Below are 26,887 nucleotides of genomic sequence, written 5' to 3' on the forward strand. Positions count from 1 at the left end.
TTATACCGGCATATGGTTGCTGAGTGGATAATCATTCCTGCCAAAGCCAATGCTCTGTGTTCCTAGCCAATAATTTGTAAATCTTCATGACATAGAGTCATAGACCATAGTATTGATAAATTCTATAATATAGAGCAATTGTCCCACAGTACTGTTGTATTAAATGTAAAGATAAGGATTCACTTTGCTACCTGATTATCTGCTCGACACACATTATTTGAATAAAGAACCAGGCCATATGAGCAATTATGTGATAAAAGAGATTGGGAGCATTGGCTATATCATTGGTCTCTGGTCTAAGACTGTAATAAGTTGTTGTTGTTGTTGCTGCTATATCATTTTAGATATCTAAATCCCAACGTTTCTACTTCATTTCATTCATCAAGTCCAAAACCAAGTAATGGTGACAAGCTAAGATTACCATACACCAAATTATTGTTAATTGGTTTTATAAATATGAAAGACAATTTATCTAATAAGATCAGATGAACTGTGGAAGTTCTCCAATAGACTTGTTTCATCTAAAATCAATCAGGTCCCAAGGAAAATACAAAATCCATTTGTATTACAGCATTAGAAGTTGAACAAGGAACTCAAAATAAGATTTTTAGGAATGGCTTGAACAGCCCTCAGTCTCATCTCCCAAGATCCAAAAACAAATTTATCAATTGAAAAATAACAAAGCTCCTAGCAACTATTTAGTCTTACCAGAATTCTTAAAATTAAATCCTACATGGTGGGTGATGACCTTGATTTCTCTGCATAGCCACAAATAATCCTGTATGTCTCCTTAAATGTAGACTTAACTCTAGCAATACTAAAATTTATGAAAATGTTAATGTTTGTTTGGATTACTGCAACATGCTCTATATGGGGCTTTCTTTGAAGTTGTTCTGAAAGTTGCAAATAGTCCAGAATGCAGTGGCACACAATTCATCCAAGTAACATTCTTATTGCATGAACTGCACTGGCTTCTGGTTGCTTGCCAGGTACAATTCAAGGTGCTAGTTATCACCATTAAAGACCTACTTGGCCAGGCAAAGATTACTTGTGGGATCCACATCTCCTTGAAAACACATCTCTGTCCTAATAGGTTAGATAGAGAGGGTGCTCCAGGTCTTCTCCTTCAAATGTTGTCATCTGATGGGACATTGGAGGTATAACTTTGCAGTTGTTGCCCATCCTTTGGAACAGATCCCACATGTAGGGTTTCCTACTTTTTTATTCTTTCAGAAGGCTATGAAGATCTGGCTCTTCTCTCATGTATTGGGCTAGAATAGGAGTTGAGCTGCAAGGATGATTGGTCTGGCACTTGGAGAGGGTACTTTTCTTTTTAATATGATTTTTATGAATTGTTGTCAGCCACCTAGAATAATCATATGAGGTTATCAGTAATATAAATCCTCGGACTTTGCAATTTTTAAACCAATTAGCCTTCTATTTGTAATCAGAAAAATTATATGCTAGATTTACTGTATCTCCACAAATCTCTGTTTTGGATATTGCCCCAAACATTTTTCACCTTAGAGCAAGCCAGCTTCAGGTCTAAACACTCAACCATGAATCAATGCACTATATTATATTACTTAGCTTAAAAATGTTACAGGCAATCCTCTATGTCAGGGGTGTCAAACACAATTCAATTCAATTTAATTCAAACCTTTATTGTCAATGTCAGTGAGCCAGATCTGGCCTGCGATGTGGTCAGATCCAGCCCAAGGGGCTGTCCTGAAAAATGTAAGGGGCTGGCCCACATCGCTTTGGCCAGGTCTACAAAATGCAAAGAGGAAACATTGGGCCAGCGTGGCTTTGGCCTGGTCTACCCAATGTGAAGAGGAAACATCGGGCCAGCTGGCTTCGGCCTGGTCTACCTAGTGCAAAGAGGAAACATGCCAGTAGTTTGGGGAATGGTGTCAAGCTGGCCACGCCCACCCAGTTGGCCACACCCACCCAATCAGCCATGCCCAGTGAGTGGCATCAAGCTGGCCACACCACCCAGTTGGTCACACCCAGTCAGCCATACCTGCCTGGCCCCCCAAGGTCAATCACAGCCCTGATGCGGCCCTAAATGAAATTGAGTTTAACACTCCTGCTCTATGTAATCATAGAATGACTATGGAGGACATTAGGTGCTACAATAGAGCATTGTCTTCTTAGCCTAATAATATTAATTAGTAATATTGTTGAAATGTTTGCTATGCAAGAATTCCATCCTCCCTTCTTTGCCTGTCATCCAGTTAATGTTCTACTTTGTGCTAATGATTCACCCTTTTGTCTGTAACCCAAGTAGGTCTCTGAAGATGTTCTGTCTGTCTGTCTGTCTCTACCTACCTACCTACCTAACTTTTATTCTGCCCAACTCAAAAAGACCTCTGAAGGGTTCACAAAAACTAAAATAAGAAAAGTACAATAAACCAATTAAAATAATTGTAAACAAAGATAAAAGACAGCAAGAGCAACAGATCAGATGGGAAGAAGCAAGAAGTCTCACTTTCCTTCATCAAAGGTCTTAATGATTTGAATTTTATAATCCCTCTAAGTAACAGCAAAATGGAGCCATCCAGTTCTCAGGAAGAACCTTATTTCAGAGGGCAGGTAGTGCTATAGAGAAAGTGAACTTCTAGAGTTCTGATATCTAATATTGTTTAATCAAAGGAACCAGAAGTGAGCAAACCCAGCAAAATTGAATCAGATGGGCAGATATTTAAAGCGTTATCATTTTACTTCTCTAGTGAACAGCTTCAAATGAACTACCCTAAACCAAAATTATTGGTATTTTCCAGGAAATGCTTCAAGGCCCCAATTAGATGGATGATCAATGGTAAACTCATTGAGCAGATAAAATCCTCTAAATATCTAGGTATTTATTTTCTCCCTGCTAGCCTATTCAAGCAAGATTGCTTGTAGTAAAGCCTAATAATGACCTCTTACAATTGCTAAATTTGCAATTTGGTAATAATTACATCCAAGCAGCTATTAAACTAAAGTTCTGGCCTTGATGCTATACGGTACTCAGCTCTGCATTTATTCTTTAGTTTAGATAAGGTAGAATTCTCAATCATTTGGACAGTTGTATCATAATGAAATGAAAGTGAACACAGCTTCCTTTTGGATTTCCAAGATTAATGAGAACAATTTGGCATTCTGTAGAGACACGAGGCCAGCATAAAAACACAGTCAACTTGCTTGAGTCTCTTGCCCTGCACAACATAGTCCATTTTTCAAAAGGAGTAAGGTTTTGGTAAATAGAATATGTTTTGAGTTTTTAATATATCAATACAATAATATGAAGGGTTGTTTTCCATGGAATTTACTTTGGAAATTCTAATTTGCAAAGATTTTTTACAAGTCATAGCAACAACTATTTCTCATTCATCACATAACAGAATAAGAGAGTTGGAAGGGACCTTGGAGGTCTTTTAGTCCAACCCCCTCATGCTCAAGCATACCATTTCAGACAAATGTCTGTCCAATCTCTTCTTAAAAACTTCTAGTGTTGGAGCAGTCACAACTTCTGGAGGCAAATTGTTCCACTGATTAATTGTTCTAACTGTTGGGAAATTTCTTTTTAGTTCTAGATTGCTTCTCTCCTCATCAGTTGCCTCCTCTTCTGTGTGGCAGCCCCTTAGATATTGGAAAATTGCTACCATGTCACCCCTAGTTCTTTTCATTAAACTAGACTTACCCAATTCCAGCAACCAATATTTTTGATATGTTTTAGCTTCCAGTATCTTAATTATCATTGTTGCTCTTCTGTGTACTCTTCTCAAGAGTCTCAGCATCTTTTTTATATTGTGACAACCAAAACTGGATGCAATATTCCAAGAGTGGTCTTACCAAGGCATTATAAACCAGTACTAACATTTCATATGATGTTGATTCTATCCAGTGGTGACATTCAATTTTTCCCCTACCGGTTCTGTGGGTGTGGCTTGGTGGTCATGGCTTGGTGGATGGGTCATGTGATAGTGGGCATGGCCAACTTGACATCACTCATGGCAATCGACCAAATCACACCTACCAAGCCACGCCCACAGAACTGACAGAAAAGTTTGGCTGGCCAAGTCTTCTAGTGTTCAACCTGGCTGATTCTCACCTCCTGCTCTGTGTGTATGAGCCTGAGAAGGAGGAGAGAAGCAGCCATTGAATGCTGCTGCAGAGACAACCTGAACTTTTCTCCCTCCCTTCACAGCAGAGATGCTCAGAAGGCAGCTGCCAGCCGCAGTCTGTCCCTTTATGGTCCCCCCTCCCTCCCGGGATCGTAATTTAAAGACTGCAGCCAGTGGCTGCCTTCTGAGCAGCTCTGCTGCGACATCATCCCTCTGGCTGCTGCCGTTCTCCTGGCCAGGTCTGGCTACGAGCAGCACCGGCAGGCAATGGGGTGTGCGTGCGCAATCGGAACAGATCGTCGGCCGCACACACACACACACCCATTGCCTGCTGGTACTGCTCGCAGCTGGACATGGCCAGGAGAATGGCAGCAGCCGGAAGGATGGTGCTGCAGCAGAGCTGCTCAGAAGGCAGCCAAAAATGATCACTGGCGGCTGGAGGCTTCTCAGCACAAAAGGCAGCCAAGCCTCACCGTGTCCCCGCCCTACCGGAAGGGGTGAGCAGCAACCGGGCGACCAGGTGGGTGTGGATGGGGCCAGTCAGAGGTGGTATTTACCAGTTTGGCAAACCAATTCAAATCACCGCTACCGGTTCACCTGAACCGGTCCGAACTGGTCAAATACCACCCCTGAGTCTATCCCTCTGTTAATGCAGCCTAGGACTGCACTGGCTTTTTTGGTGACTGCAGCACACTACTGGCTCATATTTAAGTGACTCTCCACTAGTCCTAGATCCCTAACACAGTTACTACTATTGAGCCAGGTACCACCTATTCCATATCTGTACATTTGGTTTTCCTTGCCTAAATGTAAAAGCTTACTTTTCTCACTATTGAATTTCATTTTGTAGGATAGGAGTGTTAGTGTTTTTTGAGATCATTCCAGATCTTTAGCCTATCTCGTGAAGTGCTGGCTATTTCCACCAGAAGCAGACCATTTTGTTTAGATATTAAATGTTAATGCTGTGCTAAAAATAATCCATGTAGCATGACATACAACTTTTATAAACGAACCACAGATTTTTAAAACAAACCAATACACTGCTATCTTTGTCACAAAGATAAATCCATCTTCTTCACTTACATTTATTTATTTATTTATTTATTGGTTCGATTTATATGCCGCCCTTCTCCGGAGACTCAGGGTGGCTTACAATGCGTTAAGCAATAGCCTTCATACTTTTGTATATACCTGCTTAGTAGGGCTTTTGGCCCCCCTAAGCAGTGTTTTTTATACAAAGTCAGCTTATTGCCCCCACAATCCGGGTCCTCATTTTACCTACCTCGAAAGGATGGAAGGCTGAGTCAACTACATAATAGTTGTCAGGGTACAGTTTTGCAATGTGGCTCATTTTTGCTTGTTTGGGATTTAATTCCTAGCTCTAGAGAATATACAGTAATTAGCTGCACATACTTCTGTGAATGTTTTGGTGCTGTGCCATTTCCTTCGGGAGCTTTTGCTCCCATTTGCAATAGACATCAGTACGTCTTATGTCTTTGAACTGTGCTGAGGACAAACCTTATCATTCTCTCCCTCCTCCTCCCTGCTTTATGGGAACTATAAAAATGCTTCCTGCCACTGCAGTTTTTATTTATTTTCACACACACGCTTGACAAATATGATATTGGCTTTGATACATATTTTGTATGCATCCTCATATCAATGCTATTTTATAGCATTAGCATTAAATCTATACATTTCTAATGAGAAATAATGCTCATGAATAAAGTGTGGCTTACCTCTAGGTAATTTATTCCTTTTATTATTTAAGTGTTATATTAATGTGTATTTGTGTGTGTATAGTAAGCACAGAATGCTTATACAAAATGTTCAACCAGACAAAAACCGGATGAAAATGAACACTCCTCTTGTTACAACAATTTGTTTAACATCTGTTTTAGTGTCATATTCAAAGTATCACCTTGACCTTTAAAAAAAATAAAAGATTGTGCAAATAAATATCTTTTGGAGAAATGTGACCTCCTCTTTGACTCGTTGTGCTCCTTCCTTCTGGTCATATACAGTGCTAACTGTATCAGCCATAAAACATGGAAAGAATGATATTTCATTAAAGTAAAGTTTTAAGCTGAGAATAACACTCTAACATTGCCCTGAGTGATTCATGTGATTAAGGCTGGAGTTCTGTGATTCCTGAGTATCAAAGATCATCTTGCTAACCTCAGCTCTGCTGTTCTGATCTATAAATCATGTAGACAGGACTTGTTGAACGTTCCAACTCTATAGTCAACAGGAGAATGTCGACCATTCTATACCAGCTCCTGAATTGTAGGATATATTAATCCTGGAAATACCCTACACTTCTGATATTTCAAACAAAATATAGATCATTCTTTTTCAATGGATCTTTGCCCCAAAATGAAGATTTCTAGTAGTTACTTACTTCTGTTGTTCATTTTTTAAAGGCAGTGTTATGTTCTGGTTTTAATTGATGTACTTATACACAATCCAGACTTGGGGTAGTTTATCAATACAGGTAAGCAATGAAAATGAGTTGCCATGCAAAACATTGGTTTGCATTTGTTTCTACTTGACATTCTATAAGGCTATAATTGTTACTTGGCAATAAAGAGCAATGCATTATGTGAAACTTGGTTTTCTTTAATGCAAATTCTACATTCATTACTTGGAGACAAATTCTTCTGGAACAGGCAAGCCAGATGTTTAAAACTAAGAAATTAGTAACAGATTTCAAATGGGTTTCATACAATTGTACTATTTTGAAAAAAGAAAGAAAGAAAAGAATATTGCATATTCAGTTAAGAAAGAATTTGAGCAGTATGAATTTCTAGAAGGATATAAGCCAAAATAAATGAAAACATTAAGTGGACACATGCAATGATTTTTTAGGTAGTCACTGTTTAGTACCTCTTTACTTGCAGACACATGCCTCTAATATGTAGTTGCCCATGATTTGTTTCCAATGTTATTTATATAATTTGTTTTAAATTTATATATGTATGAATACTAAAAAACCCCTCCTCAATATATTAGTTATTTTCCTGGGAACCTGCATGGGGCCATTCCATATAAGATGCTTTAATAACTAAACCAAGACAACTTGAAAGATTTTTGTTCCATTCTGTGATACTTGTACTACAACTTCTTTGACTGGAACATGTTAACATTCATTCACTCATTCATATTATGATGTTTAATATCCATAAATAATCAAGTGAAATAATATGTCAGCTGATGATGTTATAAATTTACTAATGACATTTGATTTGTTCCTTTTCATCTAATTCAAATGTGGAAGTGGGTGGAGATTTATATACTGATGGGCAATCAGGAGTATTAATGCAGGCATATTTCACAAAAATCTGTTATTTGGCTTGTACTGCAGTAGATGTTGCATTCATTTTTAAAGATGTTTAGCAATTTGACAGTCCATTTAGAAACATTTTTTATCCATGTGACATGAGTGACTCAAATTCGGCTTTAGGAAAGCATTATCCTGTCAGTGATCCATGTGGTTGTAAATGCCCCAATAGATTGTCTATTATGCATTTCTAGAGATGTTTGAAAAAGTATCCAGGAACTACAATTAGATGGGGATATAGTTACTTCGTTAATGTCAAGTTTCCACTGAATTAAGCATCATAATACTACTAGTGAAAAGAAAGGACAATTATGCCCTGTTTATTTCCACATTTGACCCTGCTTATTTACTACAGACATTTGATACTTTATTTCAGTTAGCACTTCTTTAAATTGGATGAAAAAGCTCTAACAGAGTGCTTTTAAGTATGTATATTATAGTAGCAAGTATTGCAGGCCCAATTGGCAAAAGAAAGCTCAGGACCGTATGGGTTGGAAACATGCAGAAGAAGCCTTCATCCTGCAGTGAATAGACAATGGCTAAAATGATGATGATGATGAATGATATTAGTAGCTTATTACATGATATTTTGCTTGGTATGATTCACAGATCTCGGTACATAAATTCCAGTTTGCTTGGCTTATTTTCTAAGAATTGACAGAAGAGATTTGAAAGAGAAAACAAAAGAGACTGCAGCAAACAAGATATATAGTTGCTTTTGTCATTGTCCATAACTGAATAGGTTGCTTTTATCTCTGTACTTAACCTGCAGACCACATTAAATGAAAGTGACAGATAATATATATTGCACACCTATTAATAGCAAACTACTTGCAAGAAGCACATCACTGACTTTCAATCATCAAATTTAAAACTCAATGCATGTGGTGAAAAATCATAAAGAGCAACTACTTTTTGTTAGATCAGAAAAAATTACAGCCACATAGAATTAAATGGGTACATATATACACACACACACACACACACACATACATTTATTTCTATCCTGTCCTTTTTGAAAAGAGGTAAACAGTAAAAAAAAAAAAATCCCAACTTTCAGTTTGAGTGTGCTTACTTGATGGTGGCCATAGTCAAAATTATTAAGCCTCTTAAAAACGTATTTGAAAACCCTTAATTAGATATAAATTATATAATTATATATAAATTATATATAAACTGAGGTAACCATTCTCCTTTTCCTTGACAACTTCTTTGGCAGTTGCGTCACTCCTATTCAGAGCCTTTGCATAAACTCTTAATATACTGATCCTTAACAAATAGACCTTAGGTTCATATTTTCCTCCATAAAATCTAAGATTAAAAATTTTCCTTGGTAAATGCTTAAACTACTAATAATCTTTTGAGGTAATTTTATCATTTTGCTTATAAATTTTAATACACAGTGAGTGGTTTCACAGTTGTTTATAAATTTTGTATGCAAATTCAAGTTGATTTTTCTTACTAACAAGTCAAAATATCAACAATCAATTAATTTCTTTTCTCAGTAATATTTCCATTGTAAGCTTATCATGGTTAAAAGGCATCTGTATCCCAACAGTGCTGACTAAGCATTCTTAGAAAGGTGACTATAATAGGCAGATCCTAAGGAAAGGGTCAAACTCAATATAATCTACTGGAAAGGATTACACTGCAACTTCTCAATTATTCTGCCAAGAAACCCAAATAAATAATGTCAACAGGTAAATGCAAGTTGTGTTCCCAACTCAGGAGGTATTCAACTCCCCAACATATTGGGAAGAACAGAGGAGAAATGTGTGTAGCACTTATGCTTATGATGTGGCTGCATTAAAAGTGATAACAACATTCAGCTGCTGATGTGCCCAAAAGCAAAAAGAGTTTGATGCTGAAAGATATGTCTAACACTGATATGTAGAATGTCAGACCAGACATAAGAAACAAGTCAAAATTCATGTTGTTAGACAAATGCTGTTTTGAAGGCAAAGGGTGGTCACAGCAAATATTGATTTGATTTGGATTTGTCTTCATTTATTATACATTTTGGTGATTGATTAAAATAAACTATTAACACTTCTATATCTGAAAGTATTCTTAATTTACAGCACTTTTGCACAACTGCCTAGAACTTTTGCAAGGTACTATATATTAGCAAAAGATTTAATGCAGTTAAATATATGCATATATTAGAAGAAATACTTATAAAAATCAGTGCAAATGCTTTTGTTTTCATTTGAAAAAATAACTAAACTATGCAAAAAAGGTAGAAAAGATTCATAATAATAATTCATAAAATGGTTAAATTGAAATTACTTTTGACCAACATACTTGGGTCAACTTACACTGCACATTAGAGCTATGGTGGCACAGTGGTTAGAATGCAGTATTGCAGGCTAACTTTGGCCACAGCTAGGAGTTTGATCCTGACTGGCTGAAGTCTTTCATCCTTCCAAGGTCGGTAAAATGAGGACACAGATTGTTGGGGGAAGTATGCTGACACTGTAAACATCTCAAAGAGTTTGTAAAGCACTATGGAAGGGCATATAAGTCTAAGTTCTATTTCTTTTGATATTGCAAGTTATATTTGATTCTTTCTTATAAAAAACAAGATAATACATAGTAACTATCTTCAGGCTCCCTGCTTAACAGCAGCGGCAAGATAAATGGAGAATAAACTGAGATTATACTTATCAATTTTGCAAGAAAACAGCAGAATATATATATATGTCTCTTCCTATAGCAATGACATTTAATGTCAACCATTCTTGTAGTTAGTGGGAAACTAATCTTGGAGTTTGGAAATCAAATTGATCTGTGCAATATTGTATTGACCTGCAGTATGACACCAATACCTAAAGCATTATGTTCATGAAGGTGATTGAAAATAGCTGTGTTTAAATGTATTATTTCAAGGCTACCTAATACTTAAAGATGGTTATAGACTTTGGAGTCTTTGAAAGCTATCAAATGTTTTACACACCCTGACTTCATTCCATAAAATATATCTTAAAAATACGTTGCCATGTATTTTTTCATGTCTGATTTTTTCAACATAGACCACCCTGTCCTTGAATGGCTGGGTGGACTGGACATTAACATTTGAACTACTATAAGTCCATGTATTTGCCATACGCTAAATAAATAAATAAAATAAATAAATCTTAAACATGGAAAACAGCTGCAGAAGGACAGTCTCAAGAATAACTTTTGTTTTTCTGGGCCCTACTACTTTATAGGATTAGGGTAAACTTAGAATTTTCATTAGAACACTCTACCTGGACTACAAATATCCAGATTGTGATGTCTCCCTTGGACAACTCCCCAGATTCCTCCTCAGAGGTCGGCTCAGGGGAGGATAAGCTCATTCCTGGCATGTCAGGAACTGAGTTTATTAATGGCTTTGAATGGCTGGTGGAAAGAAAATTGGAGGAGGCTTCAGCTAGGGAAAGCTTGCAATGGCAGACAGCCAGTGAAGAGGAGGAGGAACTGCCTTCTGCATCTGATCCGAAAACACACAGGGCAGAGACAAGGCAGGAGCAACGGAGGCCAGCCAGACTACTTGGGAAGAAAGGGCTCACTCATCTTGATGGACTGCACCGGAAAGCTGGCTATTTATCACAGCAGAAAGAGGGAGGCATAGCTGGGAACGTGTTGGTTTTCTAGCTGTTTGTTTGATCATCATGCTTCCTGCTTCACTATGTTTGGAATTGTGCCTTGGAGACTCTGAGCTTTTCTTGCCAAGTGAGCTCTCGTGTGTATTTGCCTGGTGGATTTAAGTTTGTTTGGTGGAGTTATTTGATTGAGCAACTTTCAATTGCTTTATGGACTATTGGGCCATTACTTTGTGGACTACTCTTGGCCTGCTTGTGACTGGACTTAACTGGGACAGTTCTGAGTCTTGGTGAAGGGAATTGCAAGGGAACATTAATAAACTCACTAAACCAGTTACATATGTGTGTGAGTGATTGGGGTAGCACACAGATAGCTTCTAGATACAGTAAGGAGATAAAGAAACTCTGTCATCTGCAGTCATATGGATTCTTTTATAGCCTTCATAGGATAGCACTAAGATATATAACAATTTAACTTCCGTAATTTTAGTTGGCAGACAGTGATTTTGAGTGCAGAAGTGTCATAAGCAAAATATTGGAGCATGTACATTAGCAAAGAAAGCTTGATAGAAGATGAAAAGATTAAGTATTTCTGTGAGACTTTCTTGTCCTGAAATGGGAAATTTTATGTTTTGCTTTCTAAGCATAACTTCTGCGAGTAGGTCCTATCTTGTTGATGTCATTTAATTTTCCATAACCATATTTTCAGCTTATATTAATTTCCAATTTTTGATTCAGCTCCAATTTGTTAAAAATGACATTTACCATTAGGAAAAATGTGTATGTAGGTAGACGAGAGTTTCTTATCTGTATAAGGCAGCTGCTCCCGTTACAGTCTCTCTCTTGTGTTACTTATGATTTGCTTTTTGCTGTCTGCTATAATATTATTCCAGTTCCCAAAATGAAGCCACTGAGTTCCAGATGTTTATTTTTTTTCAAGTGCATTCTTGAGTTTTATGTAGAAAATCAATTTGGAATGATGAAATTGTGAGCAGAAAAAGACTGAGCATTTAACATCTACTTTTTTCTATACTCAGAATTCTTTCCTACTAAAGTGTTAGAAAAAAACCCAAAAGACAAAGTCATATTTTTATAATAAGGATATATAATACATATGTGTAACATATTTCTTGCCCTATAACCTAGGACTCTCATTGTTTGCCTCTTTGAGATTCTATTCAATATAGGTCTATTGAAATAAGTAAATGACAATAAACAGTTTTCTTAAGTTTGCAGTAATTTATGCCTGGGAAAGTATCCAGGGACTAAAGGATTTGTTTGTTTTTTTTTGAGGTCAGAGACAAGTCTATAATCCTGGAGGGGGAAATCCTCTCCAGCTTCTGGAAATTGTTTTTTTCTATTGTGTTTATTTGACACAAGCCCTCTCTCACCCCACCCCCAATGGTTGCAACACTTAAACCTTTGTTCCATAAGTGCACACATACAGTATGCATGCAAAGATGTGTGCGCATCCACATACACACTCATGCACAGTTTATCTGGGAATGAAGAAATTAAAAGCAATTAAAAGAGCCTTGATAGTACAGTGGTCTAAGCACCCTGTTATTAACACAGCTGCCTGCAATTTACTGCTGGTTCGAATCTCTCCAAGCCTCAAGGTTGACTCAGCCTTCCATCCTTTCTAAGGTAGGTGAAATGAGGACCCAGTTTATGGGGGCAATAAGCTGACTTTGTATAAATATACAAAAGTATGAAGGCTATTGCTTAACGCATTGTAAGCCGCCCTGAGTCTCCGGAGAAGGGCGGCATATAAATCAAATTTTAAAAAAAAAATTGTAAAGGAATAATGTCATGTAAAAATCTGAGTTGAGAGACATAATTTTAAAATACAAAAAAAACAGATTGTTCTTTTGGAGTTTTCATAAACCATAGTTATGTTTACTTTCAAATTCATAACATATTGTTTTGAATACGGAGTGTATCTAGGACCTTGTTAAAACTGTCATCCATTAATAAGCAAGAACTCCATGATCTTTCAAAGAAATGAAGGTTCAAGAAAAGTCTTGGCTGTCTTGTTAATCATACATTTAAGATAAATAGCAGATGCTGATAATATCACACAATTTTGTTTTAACATATCAGTATTCATCAAACACCATAAGTATGGACTTCCCTTTCCAGTTCATTTTAACAAATAGAATATAGAAAACAAGTCATATTCAAACAAATGATATGTACATATCTTTTTCTTAACCTTAACTGTGGGATTGTTGAGATAATGCTTGAAAGGGAAAGTTGCTGCTTTGTCAATGATTGCAATGGTATTTTCCCAGACCTAGATTTAAAACAGAATGTGACAATTGTATAATTATCCCCATGTATTTAGAGTCTCAATATACAGTAACAATTTATTATAATTTCCAGGAAATAAACGATCATAGGTTCTTTTCCCCTATTTTCAGTAGGATTATATTTAGGTTTTTTTTTATTAAATTTATATACCGCCCTTCTCCCTGAGGACTCAGGGCAGTGTACAGCCAGAATTAAAAAACATGGAATACAAATATTAAAAAACAATTAAAATATATATAAATTTGGCCCAAAATTAAAAATACAAATCAATTAAAACATTTAAAATTTCTTCTTAAGCCAGCCCGGCTTGCTGGAAAAAGTGGGTTTTAAGGGCACGGCGGAAGGCACTAAGGTCTTGGATTCTCCTTATCTCTGGGGGCAACTGATTCCAGAGGGTAGGTGCCCCCACAGAGAAGGCCCTCCCCCTGGGGGTCACCATACTACATTGTTTGGCTGATGGCACCCTGAGGAGGCCCTCTCTGTGGGAGCGCACGGGATGATGGGAGGTCGTCGGTAGCAGCAGGCGGTCTCGAAGATAACTAGGCCCGATGCCATGGAGCGCTTTAAAGGTGATAACCAACACCTTGAAGCACACCCGGAAGACCACTGGGAGCCAGTGCAGCTCATGCAGGAGCGGTGTTACATGGGAGCGCCATGTTGCTCCCGTCAGTACCCGCGCTGCTGCATTCTGAACCAGTTGGAGCCTCTGGGTGCTCTTCAAGGGGAGCCCCATGTAGAGAGCGTTGCAGTAGTCACGGCGAGAGGTGACGAGGGCATGAGTGACTGTGCACAGGGAATCCCGATCAAGAAAGGGCTGCAACTGGCGAATCAGGCGAACCTGACAAAAGGTCCCCCTGGTTACAGCTGTCAGATGTTCCTCCAAGGACAGCTGCATATCCAGGAGGACTCCCAGATTGCGAGCCCTTTCTGTGGGGGCCAAAGACTCGCCCCCAATAGTCAGTGATGAAGTCAACTGACTATATCGGGATGCCGGGAGCCACAGCCACTCAGTCTTGGAAGGGTTGAGCTTGAGCCTGTTCCTCCCCATCCAGATCCGCACAGCCTCCAGGCACTGGGACATCACTTCAAGGGCATCATTGGGGTTGCCTGGGGTGGAGATGTACAGCTGGGTGTCATCAGCGTACTGGTGGTATCTCACCCCGAAGCCACAGATGATCTCGCCCAGCGACTTCACATAAATGTTGAACAGAAGGGGCGAGAGGACCGATCCCTGTGGCACTCCACAGATGAGAGGCCTTGAGGTCGACCTCTGCCCCCCTGCCAACACAAACTGCGACTGGTTGGAGAGAAAGGAGGAGAACCACCGCAACACGGTGCCTCCCACCCCCAACTCTTCCAGCCGGTGCAGCATGATACCATGGTCAATGGTATCAAAAGCCGCTGAGAGATCTAACAGGACCAGAACAGAGGAGCAACCCCTGTCCCAAGCCCTCCAGAGATCATCAACCAATGCGACCAATGCTGTTTCCGTGCTGTGCCCAGACCTGAAACCTGATTGGAACGGATCTAGATAAGATGTTTCCTCCAGGAATTGTGGGAACTGTCACGCGACCACACTCTCAACAACCTTCGCCATGAAGCGAAGGTTGGAGACAGGACGGTAGTTGGCCAATATTGCCGGATCCAGGGACGGCTTCTTGAGGAGAGGCCTCACCACCGCCTCTTTCAAGGCAGCGGGGAAGTGGCCCTCACTCAGCGAAGCGTTGATAACACCCTGGAGCCAGCCTCGTGTAACCTCCCGGGAAGCCAGTACCAACCAGGAGGGACACGGGTCCAGTAAACATGTGGCCGCACTAAGTTTCCCCAAAATCCTGTCCACATGATCGGGAGTCACAGCATCAAACTCCTCCCAGATAACATTCTCAAGACTATTCCTCGTCACCCTGCCCTGATATACCCAGTCAGAGTCCAAGTCCCCCCAGATCTGAGCGATTTTGTCATACAGGTATTGTCCAAAATCCTCCGCCCTGCCTTCCAAGGGATCCTCCCGCACTCCCGGATGGAGCAGGGAGCGGGTCACCCTAAACAGGACGGCCGGACGATTCCCTGATGATGCAATAGAGGCGGAAAAGTAATTAAACTTTGCCGTCTTTGTCACCGCTAGTTAGGCCTTAATATGCGACCTTACCAGTGTTCGATCAGATTCAGCGAGACTGGCCCTCCAACCGCTCTCCAGGCATCTTTTCTGGTGCTTCATTTCCCTCAGCTCCTCAGTGAACCAAGGAGCCGCTCGGGATCAGCACCGGGTCAGAGGCCGCAAAGGCATGACTCGGTCCAAGGCCCCACCAGCCGCCCGATCCCAGGCGGCTACCAGGTCCTTGGCCGAGTCATGTGCTAGATCGTCAGGAAATGGCCCAAGCTCCATCTGGAACCTCTCAGGATCCATTATTAAGCTATCTTAACTAATCATCTCTATGGTATCATCAAAATATCCTTCATTCAAGGGCAGATAAACTCTATACAGTCTTAGAATTATGAATAGTTTTCAATAATTCAGGTGACTATTATTTCCATATTGTTTGTTATGTTGATAGACGCTATGTAATATTGAATTTAAATACCCAAGCTCAGTATGCCAGCAAAATATCCTGAAACCATTCAAGGAAGTCTTAGTGTATGTTTTGTAATTAATAATGATTTGTCCTACATAACATATGGAAACAATCTCTTGCTACTTTGAAAAGACACTCTTTTCTTGCCTCTCACAAAAGCCATTACCATTGATGACTGTCTCCTACCAGACATGTAAGACCAAAGTCAAATAGCCAAGCATGTTTCTGGAAGGAAGATATAGGAAAGCAGAAATTATTAAACACTTGGGCCACGCCTATGGTAAGAGAAGTTTTACTTGTGGGAGGATAAAAATCCTCCCTGGTGGTGACAGATGAAGAAAAAAGAAAACAAGGAGGAAAAAGAAAGAGAAAAGATCCAGAATTTGACAGATATTCTCAATTCTTTCCAGTTCAGGTGGCACATTTACTGATTAAATGATTTTGCCAAACTTTATTCTTTCAGGGGAGAGAGGGAGAGAGGGAGAATATACATGCAAAAATTACCAATTAACAGTTTAACAGAGTTGGAAGGGACCTTGTAGGTGATCTAGTTCAGGGGTCAGCAACCTGCGGCTCTGGAGCTGCATGTGGCTCTTTCACCCCTCTGCTGCGGCTCCCTGGCACTCAACATATATGTCACAACCACCAGCACGTGATTTATTGAGCTTTTCAACCCCTGGTAGGCCAACCATGGATAAATCCAAGAAAAGAAAATTCAGAAGAAAACAGAACATTTAATTCAACTACGTATGCTAGTTTTTTGGCCGCTCAAGAAATAGTCTGGCACAGGAAGGTTTTTGTGGCTCCCGGTGTTTTCTTTTCTGTGGGAAACGAGTCCAAATGGCTCTTTGAGTGTTTAAGGTTGCAGACCCCTGATCTAGTCCAACCCTCCACCCAAACAGGAGTCCATACACCATTTCTGACAAGTGACAATCCAGTCGCTTCTGTAGCTTCCAGTGATGAAGCTCCCACAACTTCTGAAGACAAGCTGTTCCACTGGTTGATTGTTAACACTGTCAGAAAATTTTCCTTATTTCTAGGTTGAATCTCTCCTTGATCAATTTCCATCCATTATTCCTTGTCTGGCCTTTGGGTACTTTGGAAAATAGCTTAACCTCCTCCTCTCTGTAGCAGCCCCACAAATATGGAACACTGCTATCATGTCTCCTCTGGACCTTTTCTTCACTAGACTAGCCATGCCCAGTTCCTGCAACTGTTCATTGTATGTTTTAGCCTCCAGTCCCTTAATCATCTTGGTTGCACTTTTTCTAGAATCTCAACATCTTTTTTATAGTGTGGTGACCAAAACTGGATGCAGTATTCTAGGTGTGCTCTTACTAAGGCTTTATAGAGTGGTATTAGTACCTCATTTGATTTTGATTGTATCCCTCTGTTAATGCAATTTAGGATTTCATTGGCTTTTTGGGCTGCTGCCACACACCGTTAGCTCATATTTAATTGGTTGTCCACTAAGACTCCAAGTTCCCTCTCACAGTTACTGCTATTAAGCCTGGTTTTACCCACTCTATATGTGTACTTTTGTTTTTTCTTGCCTAAGTGTAAGACTTACTTTTCTCTACATTTTGTTAGATTATTATAACAATTAAAAATGCTGTTAAATTTAAAATCTTCATTGTTCAGCTGATATTATTTTATTAAAATTAGAGAGAAAGATGGAATGCTAACAGAACAAGAGTCATTGTTTTATAAAATTAAATAATAGATTTTGAACCTTATGAAAACTTCATTAGACTTATGTGTCAGGAGAATTGTATGAGAAAAACAATCAATAATTAATCAACTGCCCAACTCCCACACAGAAAAAGAGGCATATGTACTTTTAAAAGAAAAAAAAATGTGTTAGAAGAGAGGGAAGGTTGAAAGGGAAAAGAATTATTTATATAAAATTATTTATAAATATGAATGGAAACTATGGTATCTATTCCTGCTTTTCACTTTTGTATGTATGTGTATGTGCATATGTCTGTATACACAATTATACACACATTCAAATACACACATATACAGATATATATAGATAGATATACTAGCTGCATACCTGTGCTCTGCTACGAAACTATGTGATCAGGCTTGATAAATCGAGACTTACAGCTTGAAAATCTATGAATAGTTATGATCAGCCTCTCCTCTCCCATTCGCTCCCTCAGGCTTGCCCCTCAGAAGCCTCTCCTCTCCTATCCCCTTTCTCTCCCTCAGGCTGGCCCCATTTATCCTCTCCTATCCCCTTCTCTCCCTCAGGCTTGCCCCACAGAAGCCTCTCCTATATTATCCCCTTCTCTCCCTTTCAAGTGGGGAGTAGAATGTCTAAACTGCCAGCCCTCAGGCCGGATGAGTCGCACGCTGGCCATTCCCATGCCCAAGTGGCAGTTGGAACACAGTTCTTTTCAGGTGGGGAGGGGAAGTAGAACATCTAATTCCTTAGCATCAGAGCATGTTAATAATAATATAAGACATATTAATGATCTGATGGTCATTTCAAAAAATCCTTTCTTAGCAAACACCTAGAAGTCAAGAGGAACATACGTCCAGGGGTGAAATGCTCCCAGTTCGGACTGGCTCAGGTGAGTAGGTAGCGGAGATTGAGGCTAGTTCGCTGAACTGGGAGAAATGGCTGGCTGGCCATGGCCCCGAACCAATCCATGGCCCTCAGTCCTGCCATGCTTCCCTGCCTTCCACGCTGTCTTCCTGGCATCCCGGTGGCCAGCTTGCGAAGGCAAGCAAGCAGAAGCCCATGTGGAAGGCAGACAAGCATGGCAGCACTATGGGGAAGGAGCTAGCACCTTACTCACCCCCCACACTCAAGCAGCGGCTTCCCAGCTCAGCCCCGACAAGCTATGCATCCCTAGCAATGGGGTGGTTTTGTTCACCGCGGTGGTGCTTCGGGAGGGCAGGTGGACATATTCATTATAGTTGTCAGCTGCAGACGTTCGCCTGCCCTCCCGAAGTACCACTGCAGTGAACAAAACAACCCCACTGCGCTGTGCCTCCTTCTGCAGCCAAATGTACCCAGCCATGCGTGCCCTTTCCTCAAATGGGCTGTGCATGGGGCACTTGGAGACAGAGGAGCAAGAGAGCTCTCCAACCTGCGTGTGTGTGTGTGTGTGTGTGTGTGTGAGGGAGGGAGCGATCTGAAGCTGAAGCACCCAAACTTCTGGCACCAGTGATGGTGGGGCTTCTGAGTAGCCGTGAGTCAGCCAGTGAGACTCAGGGAACAGGTCAGGTGGATCTGGCTGACTCAAGGCTGCTCAGAAGCTGCCCCCGCCGCTGCCAGAGATTTGGGTGCCCCAGCTTCAGATCGCTCCCACGCGCACACACACACACACACACACACACACACACAGGTTGGAGAGCTGTCTTGCTCGCTTTCTCTCCAAGCGCCCCATGCACAACTAGATTGAGGAAAAGGCAGAGACTGCTGGGCGTGTTTGGCTGCAGGAGGCGGCCCAGGTGGAAGGCGGCTTTTTCAGCAGCATCCCCCTCCCTTCTTTGGATCGCCCTGCAAGGGGAAGGCTCTGCCTATGCAGAAATGGGGTGGGCTGTTTGTATGGAGGATTGGCAGGGTAGAATGCACAGCCCTCTGGGATGAAGAGCAGGGCAAAAGAACGCTCTGAGGTTCGCCAGGGCAGTAAAGCCAGAGCGAAACTCAAAGCGTTCGGGGCTTCAGAAAGGCAGAATGTGCTTTTGTGCAGCTCCTGGCTTCTGTGACATTCTGTGAAAGACAGAATGTGCTTCTGTGTCAGAATGTGGAGCTCCTGGCTCTAACAGTGAGTGACATGAGTGACGTCAAACTGGCCATGCCCACTCAGTCACATGACCACCAAGCAACGCCCACAGAACCGGTAGCAAAAGAATTTAGATTTCACCCCTGCATACATCCCAAATTTCAAGTTTGTAGGCTTTATAGTTCTGGAGATTTCGGTGTGACGCTTGAGTGGTATTTCGCTTTTATATATATAGATATAAAGCATTACAATAACTTAAGAATAAGCATACACTGATGGAATTAGTATGTGAAACAATATAACTATGAGAAATGAGGAAAAATTCAATTGATTTTTTAACTGAAGCAAATGAATTATTTTTGTCAAATTTAAGACAAAGTGAGACTTCAGATGGAATCACACTTTTAGAAATATGCTGTTCCATATGTTCTTCCTGCTGATGTCACTTAACAAGCTGGTTTTGCAATTTTGTACCAAAAATAAATACTTTCTTCAAATTCCTGAGCTTAAAATCCTCCCAATAGGAGGGCCTCTCCAAAAATCTGGAAGTTTTTACAAAATGACAGGATGAATGGATTGAATCCAGGAAAAGGGAAATTCAGATCCTGAAAATAGCAGAACTTTTGTGGTAGGGAATTAAATGCAGAATGTAGCACAGACAGACTCATGATTGAAAACATTAGGTGGTAAATGACCACCTGGCCACAATCCTAGGAGTCCGGGACATGACCATAAACCTTCTAAAAGCAACTGTTCATTTTATTGCCATTTTTATTTTGTTACTTAGTTGTATGCTACTTGCAGGAAGTAATTTAAGCAGATCATGATGATCTACTGAAGCCCGAACAATTTTCTATAACTGTGGAAACTAAAACAACAACAACAGAAAAAGAAAAGAAATTGGGGGGGGGGGTATTTGCTCTTCCAACAATTCATGCTTATACTGGATACTGAGGATCAAACCAAGATAACTAAAATTAAAGACATATTTTGATAAGAGTGATTTATACAGGAGAAATCTGAACACAAATCTGCCATTGAAGCTAATGAGATAGTTCTGCATGCACTGTGTCAAACTTCTCAAGTATAATTTATATGGAATAGGAAGCTTTTATCTTCTTCAGAGTGAAACATTTTGTCATTATAACACAAGCATTAATAAGAAAATTTATTTGTTGCAGGGATTTTGTCATCCAATAAAGATGCTTGCTTGTAAAAAAAAAAAGGTTTTCTGGTTAAATCAGAATTAGAAGAAATATTTCCTACTAACATATTACTTTATAAATTTCTTCTTTCACATATTATCATATAAGTTTTCATACTGAAAATACCATATAGTATGGCTGCTGGATCCAGACTGCCAAAACAAACAAACAAACAAACAAAAACAGATGGCTGCAATATACCAGCAGAAAGATATACAGAGTCCAATTCTTTCTAATATAAAGTGGACATGTAGTTTTTTTGGCAATCCACCTCCTCCACCTAAACAGCAGCTCTTCGTCTGGATAAGTGTATTCCAATTGAAAAAGGATGTGACTTGGTTAATGGTATAGAAATTCTATAAAATAAAGCCTGTGGTTTTATTACAGAACACAGAAGGACAGGATTGGAAGATACCTTGGAGGTCTTCTAGTCCAACCCTCTGTTCATTTCAGACAAACGGATGTTCAATCTCTTATTAAAAACTTCCAGTGTTGGAGCATTCACAACTTCTGGAGGCAAGTTATTCCACTGATCAATTGTTCTAACTGTCAGGAAATTTCTTCTTAGTTCTAGGTTGCTTCTTTCCTTGATTAGTCTCCAACCATTGTTTCTTGTCTTACCTTCAAGTGCTTTGGAAAATAGGTTGACTCCCTCTTCTTTGTGGCAACCCCTTAGATATTGGAACACTGTTATCATGTCACCCCTAGTCCTTCTTTTCATTAACTAGTCATAACTGAATTCCAACAACTGTTCTTTATATGTTTTAGCCTCCAGTCCCCTAATCATCTTTGTTGCTCTTTGCATTCTTTCTACAGTCTCAACATCTTTTTTACATTGTGACAACCAAAACTGGATGCAGTATTCCAAGTGTGGTCTTACCAGGCACTATAAAGTGGTATTAACACTTCATGTGATCTTGATTCTATCCATCTGTTAATGCAGTCTGGGACTGTGATGGATTTTTTGGCAGCTGCAGCACATTGCTGGCTCATATTTAAGTGATTGTCCACTAGGACTCCAAGATCCCTGTCACAATTAGTACTATTGAGCCTGATGAAGTATTGAACTAGATGAAGTGTTTTGTACAAATGTAGCCCCCGCCACTGTTAAAGGTATGATTATTCTGTTACAGAAAGGTGGGACAGTGGGCAAGATTGAGTGGTCTCTTCCTACTGGGCCTTGGACCCCTAAGATTTCCAAGTGTCCAGAAGATATGGTTAGGAGTTTCCTGTTGTGACCTGCCAGCAGCCAGCAGAGCTGGCAGCAGATTCAGACAGTGAGGAGGTTGGGGAGGAACGTGAGCCAGTCCTGGAATCTGGGGAAGGCTCGGACGATGGTTCTGAGTTGGAGGCAGAGAGGAAGCTAAGGGCATCTGGTAGTTCTTTGCTGCCTCCGGAATCTCTGGAGTCTGACATCAGCGAGGCAGACGTGAGTCTGTTCCCAGTGTGAGCCTGTTCCCAGTGTGCGCATGCGCAGAGCTGCCAGGAGACAGAAACAATTAAGGAACAATTAAGGAAACAGGTTCAACTTGGGAGTAAAGCTTGGAGATGATTGGCCTCTCCCATAAGACATAAAAGAGAAGCGAACGGGATGTGAACTTTTGCAGGAAGCAATTAGTTTATCTGGCCGATTCAAGATTTGAAAATTCTGTTTGTGACTCTGTGCCAAGTTTGGCCTTGGCCTGCATCTGGAAATTAGCTCTTTGGCAGCATGCCATGTGAGATAGGTGGGTGTTGATAACCTTCCTCTGAAAGACTGTTTATCAAGCCTTGTGGACTGTAACTGAAAGTAATTTACAGCTGTATGAATTAAAGAGGTTTGCCGGGACTAAGTTTGTGCTATTTAATTTCTAAGGAAGCGTAGGTCAGAACATTTGCTAGGTTCCTGGATGGATGGGTTGGGTCATTGAGGAATTGAATTGATGTGTGTTAGAAGATGGAAGATACTGGAAATGGATGCCTGGACCTTGAAGAAAAGCATGAAGAGCATGAATAGAAAGGGGAAAGCAAAGGAAGCAGGTAGGAACATCTAAACCATGATGGACAGGAAGATTTATGCTGGGAATATGAGGATGGGCTGCAATTGGGTACACTGGACCCAGTGTCCACCCTCAGCTTCTACTCTTTGAGCTTGTTTATTAGATGCTCAATGACCTGGGATTTGGTTGCTGCTTTTGAATGCCAGGTCAGTGTGTAACAAAGCATTATTCATGATTGTATAATGATCTGGCATGTCTTATAAAACTTAATTGGAAGTGGGGAGGATATTTCTCCTCTCAAGAAATGGAACACTGAGTGGCTGAGCCTGAGTGGTGCAACAGACTAATGCTACTGTTAAAGGTAGTATTTAGCTTCCAGCTGCCTGCAATTACTGCGAGTTCAATTCTCACCAGGCTCAAGGTGGACTCAGCCTTCCATCCTTTCTAAGGTAGGTAAAATGAGGACCCGGTTTGTGGGGGCAATAAGCTGACTTTGTATAAAATATACAATAGTATGAAGGCTACTGCTTAACGCATTGTAAGCCGCCCTGAGTCTCCGGAGAAGGGCGGCATATAAATCAAAATAAAAATAAAAAAATAAAATAAAAATAAACACTCAGGCTTCAGGTAAGAAGGCTGGATGGCTAATCATCTGTAAGTGATTGTAGGCTTTTATGGATTGTTCTCTGCAGATAACTGAATGTAAGGTATGTTATTTGAAGTTGGACTTAAGGAACTATTGGGATTGCTGCTAGTGTACCGCCCTCCATTCACTGATGGATTCCATTGTTGGCTTGGCAATAGAGTCCCCAAGAGTGTTGACACCTGGAGATTTCAATTCAATCAGGAGACATTGAATCATGGGTAGCTCAGGTGTTGGTGGCTTCCTGGGCAATCAGCTGTCTCAAGTCAAAAACATCCTGATGCATACTGCTGGTTGCAAATTAGATATTTGTCTCAGGGTGGTTGAGTTGTGACATGGCATTGAGGTCACTGATATCAATCCATTGTGATAGATATGTCACTCACTTATTGCCTTTGGGGACACTGTTGTCACCCCTCCCTGCATGGAGACTGGACCTGTTCAGTTATCCTACTTCAAATGATTAGTGGATCCAGTAAGATCACACGGAGTGCTTTGGGATTCATATGAGAATTTGGTGAACCTTTGTTGCTTCCTGGAATGGTAGGTGAGGCCTTGTTCTGCATTGCCCCTATGCAGCTTCTTCCTTGTGTTGATCCCAGGATTCTCCTTGGTTTCCTAGGGCATGGTGGCGTCACATGATGTATCAGGACTTTTTTCTTCTTTGTTAAACTGGGTGTGGGCATGGCCAGTGCGTGATGCATCTGGCCCGTGGGGCAGGAGTTTGATATCCCTGTCCTAGGGGATTCTAGGAGATGAAGTTCCAAGGAGATGCTTAGAGTACTATTGAAAAGAATATTCAAAGTGAGTTTGATCAGACACAGTAAGAACCAACACTAAAGATTACCATATAACAGTAAAGGCAGTCATATTTCTCCAACATCATTATGTACCTGATAGCCATATTTTGCCATATTTCACCTCCTCTTTTTATTTAGTTTTTTATGTTATTGCTTTATTAATTTTTGAGGTGTATGCATATACCACATTTATTAATTTTTGAGGTGTATGCATATATTAAAATGGATAACTATGTCTTCAAGCCAATTTATAAAGTTTTTGAAGTCACTGAAAATAAATTTAGGAGTGACTCAGGGTATTTAGTATCTTAACATTGGTACAATTTTAAGAAGAGCTATTTGATTGCTTTGATGAACATCAAAGATGAACATTTTTATTTGAGAAATCCATTTTACTACTGGTATTTGACCATTATTATGAATATGGTCCTCTTTGCTTTACTGAGTCTTCTGCTGTCATATTCAATGAATGGGTTGGAACTTTCTTATGTCCTTCTGGCCACCAAATCTAAGTGATTTGCTTCGCATTTTCAGTTCTTGTTACAATAGGAGGACACACATACACACATACATGCACACAAACACACACACATACACAGAGAGACAAGAAAGAGAACATTGTTGCCAAATTAGCCTTGAGCAGTGCTTTGAGTGGTACTCTACCTTGACCCTTCATTTCTTTCCATGACATTAGTCAGCATGGAGATTACAAAAAAGACAGATAATGCAAGAGGCCTTCAAGCTGTGATATACAGTATATATCTAATAGGAGACAGGAACAGTAAGAACACAGTAATAGTTTTTCACTTGTGCTTTTCATTTCTAAATGAAATTTCAGGGCTTTGGTTATTTATTACATTTCCTTTCAATGATTCATATTTTTTCTCTGTAGGCTAAAATGTATTTGAAGGATTTGTAACTATGGTTTTATTTCTTTTTATTTTCAGTACTTTCTTTCCTCACACTTTTCTTTTCTACTGTCTGTGACGATTTTGCCTTTCTTTCCTTTTCCCTCCTGCTGACAGATCCTAGTGCCCCATGATTCAAAACCCACATTGTGTACATTTTGCTAGAAAGTAGTATATAGCTATTTTGATAATTTTAAAATTATATTTTATTCTCAACTTTCATGAAGAAAAGCCAATTTCTTTCTTTCTTTCTTTCTTTCTTTCTTTCTTTCTTTCTTTCTTTCTTTCTTTCTTTCTTTCTTCTTTCTTTTCTTTCTTTCTTTCTTTTAAAAATAGCACATAAATGATTAGTATTGCAGGGCTAAAGTTATTTTTGGGGTACAGAACTGACCATTCATGAAGTACAGAATACAAAAGTTCACAAGATTTTATTATAAAGGTTGTATGTGGAGTTGGAAACCCAGCTTGAGAGATACATGAAGATTAATGCATCATCAGCTGATTTCATAGCTCTATATTTCTTTTGTGCAGTTTATTTTAATTGTGTAATAAATGTGGCATGCTACAACATGTTTACTTGAGCTACTACAATATGCCTGTCTTAAATGTATTTAAAATGAGTTCCTACTGAATTCAATGGTATACATTATTAGGTAAGTGGATTATAATTGCAAGCTTAAAACTGGATATGAGAGACAAAGAAGCAATTAAATAGCTGTACATAAATGCTGGACAAAGTGATAAAAATAACATGTTTGTACAAGTAAATATACAGTATAAAAATGCTTTTTATTATTTATTGGGACAAGTTGTTGATAAAATTAAATTTTTGACAATTAAGACACAATATAATTATAAAATATTTTTTTTTTTTTGCTGGGCATTAGTTTCATTATTTTTTGTTCTGTTTAATTATAATGTAACTGTTTTTACAAATAAACAATCATGATATGAAGGGATACTTTAAGTTATTGTGTGCCTTTTGACTCTTGAACTATGCAATCTTGTCCAATGTAGTAATGTGACTAGTGGAGAAGCTTAGCTGGCAGTTTTATGCTGGTGTAAAATTTTGCAAGCAAGGTTTGTTTTGACCTAGATTTAATAGCTCTTGGGAACCATTACAGTGCATCACATGAATGAGTGCTGAGGGACTCTTAAATCCATGGATAATTTGGCTGCTGCACATGCATGGTAAATTGACATCTTTTAAATCCTTGTTAATTTTATACTAGCCTACAGTTTTGCTTGCATTTCTTCATCATACTACTTAGTCATGACTTTCTGTCTTAGGTATTAAAGGATGCAATGTTTGGTTTTCTAAAAATTATACAAATGAAATTGGTCTGACTCAATTTTAAGTCACATACAGACACACACATTATATATACAATTTTAAAATTATAGTCTGATTCAAGACCCTCATCACTTACTTATATCAGACAGAAATTAAAGCCTCAAATGAACCAGACCCCTCCCCCTAAAATTATAAGCTCCCTCTGAAACATATTGGGATCCATTAGATGTCTGAGGAAAAGAGATAATGGTAGGAAGCAGGTCCAACCATTTGAAAAACATTCAGACAGTGATCTGACCTTAACAAGGACTGATGATGAGATTCTTCACTTTTATACCATGTTAAATTATTCTGATCTAGTAAGTAACCATCTCTCTGTGTTTGGTTGTTAAT

General features: G+C 39.6%; 1 protein-coding gene and 1 long non-coding RNA gene across 14 annotated transcripts in view; one reads left to right on the forward strand and one right to left on the reverse strand.

The window, feature by feature from the left end:
* ROBO2 (roundabout guidance receptor 2) overlaps positions 1-26,887 on the reverse strand; it is a 727,272-nt gene that overhangs the window by 469,309 nt on the left and 231,076 nt on the right. The gene's annotated exons all lie outside the window — the stretch shown is intronic.
* Positions 23,911-26,887, forward strand: part of LOC117668467 (uncharacterized) — an 82,325-nt gene continuing 79,348 nt past the window's right edge. The window contains exon 1 of the long non-coding RNA XR_004592301.3: positions 23,911-24,035. This is a non-coding gene — a long non-coding RNA (uncharacterized LOC117668467). The remainder of the gene's footprint in view (positions 24,036-26,887) is intronic.

The sequence above is a fragment of the Pantherophis guttatus genome, chromosome 5 (assembly GCF_059756535.1).
Source record: "Pantherophis guttatus breed Tessera chromosome 5, ASM5975653v1, whole genome shotgun sequence".
Taxonomy (NCBI): Eukaryota; Metazoa; Chordata; class Lepidosauria; order Squamata; family Colubridae; genus Pantherophis; species Pantherophis guttatus.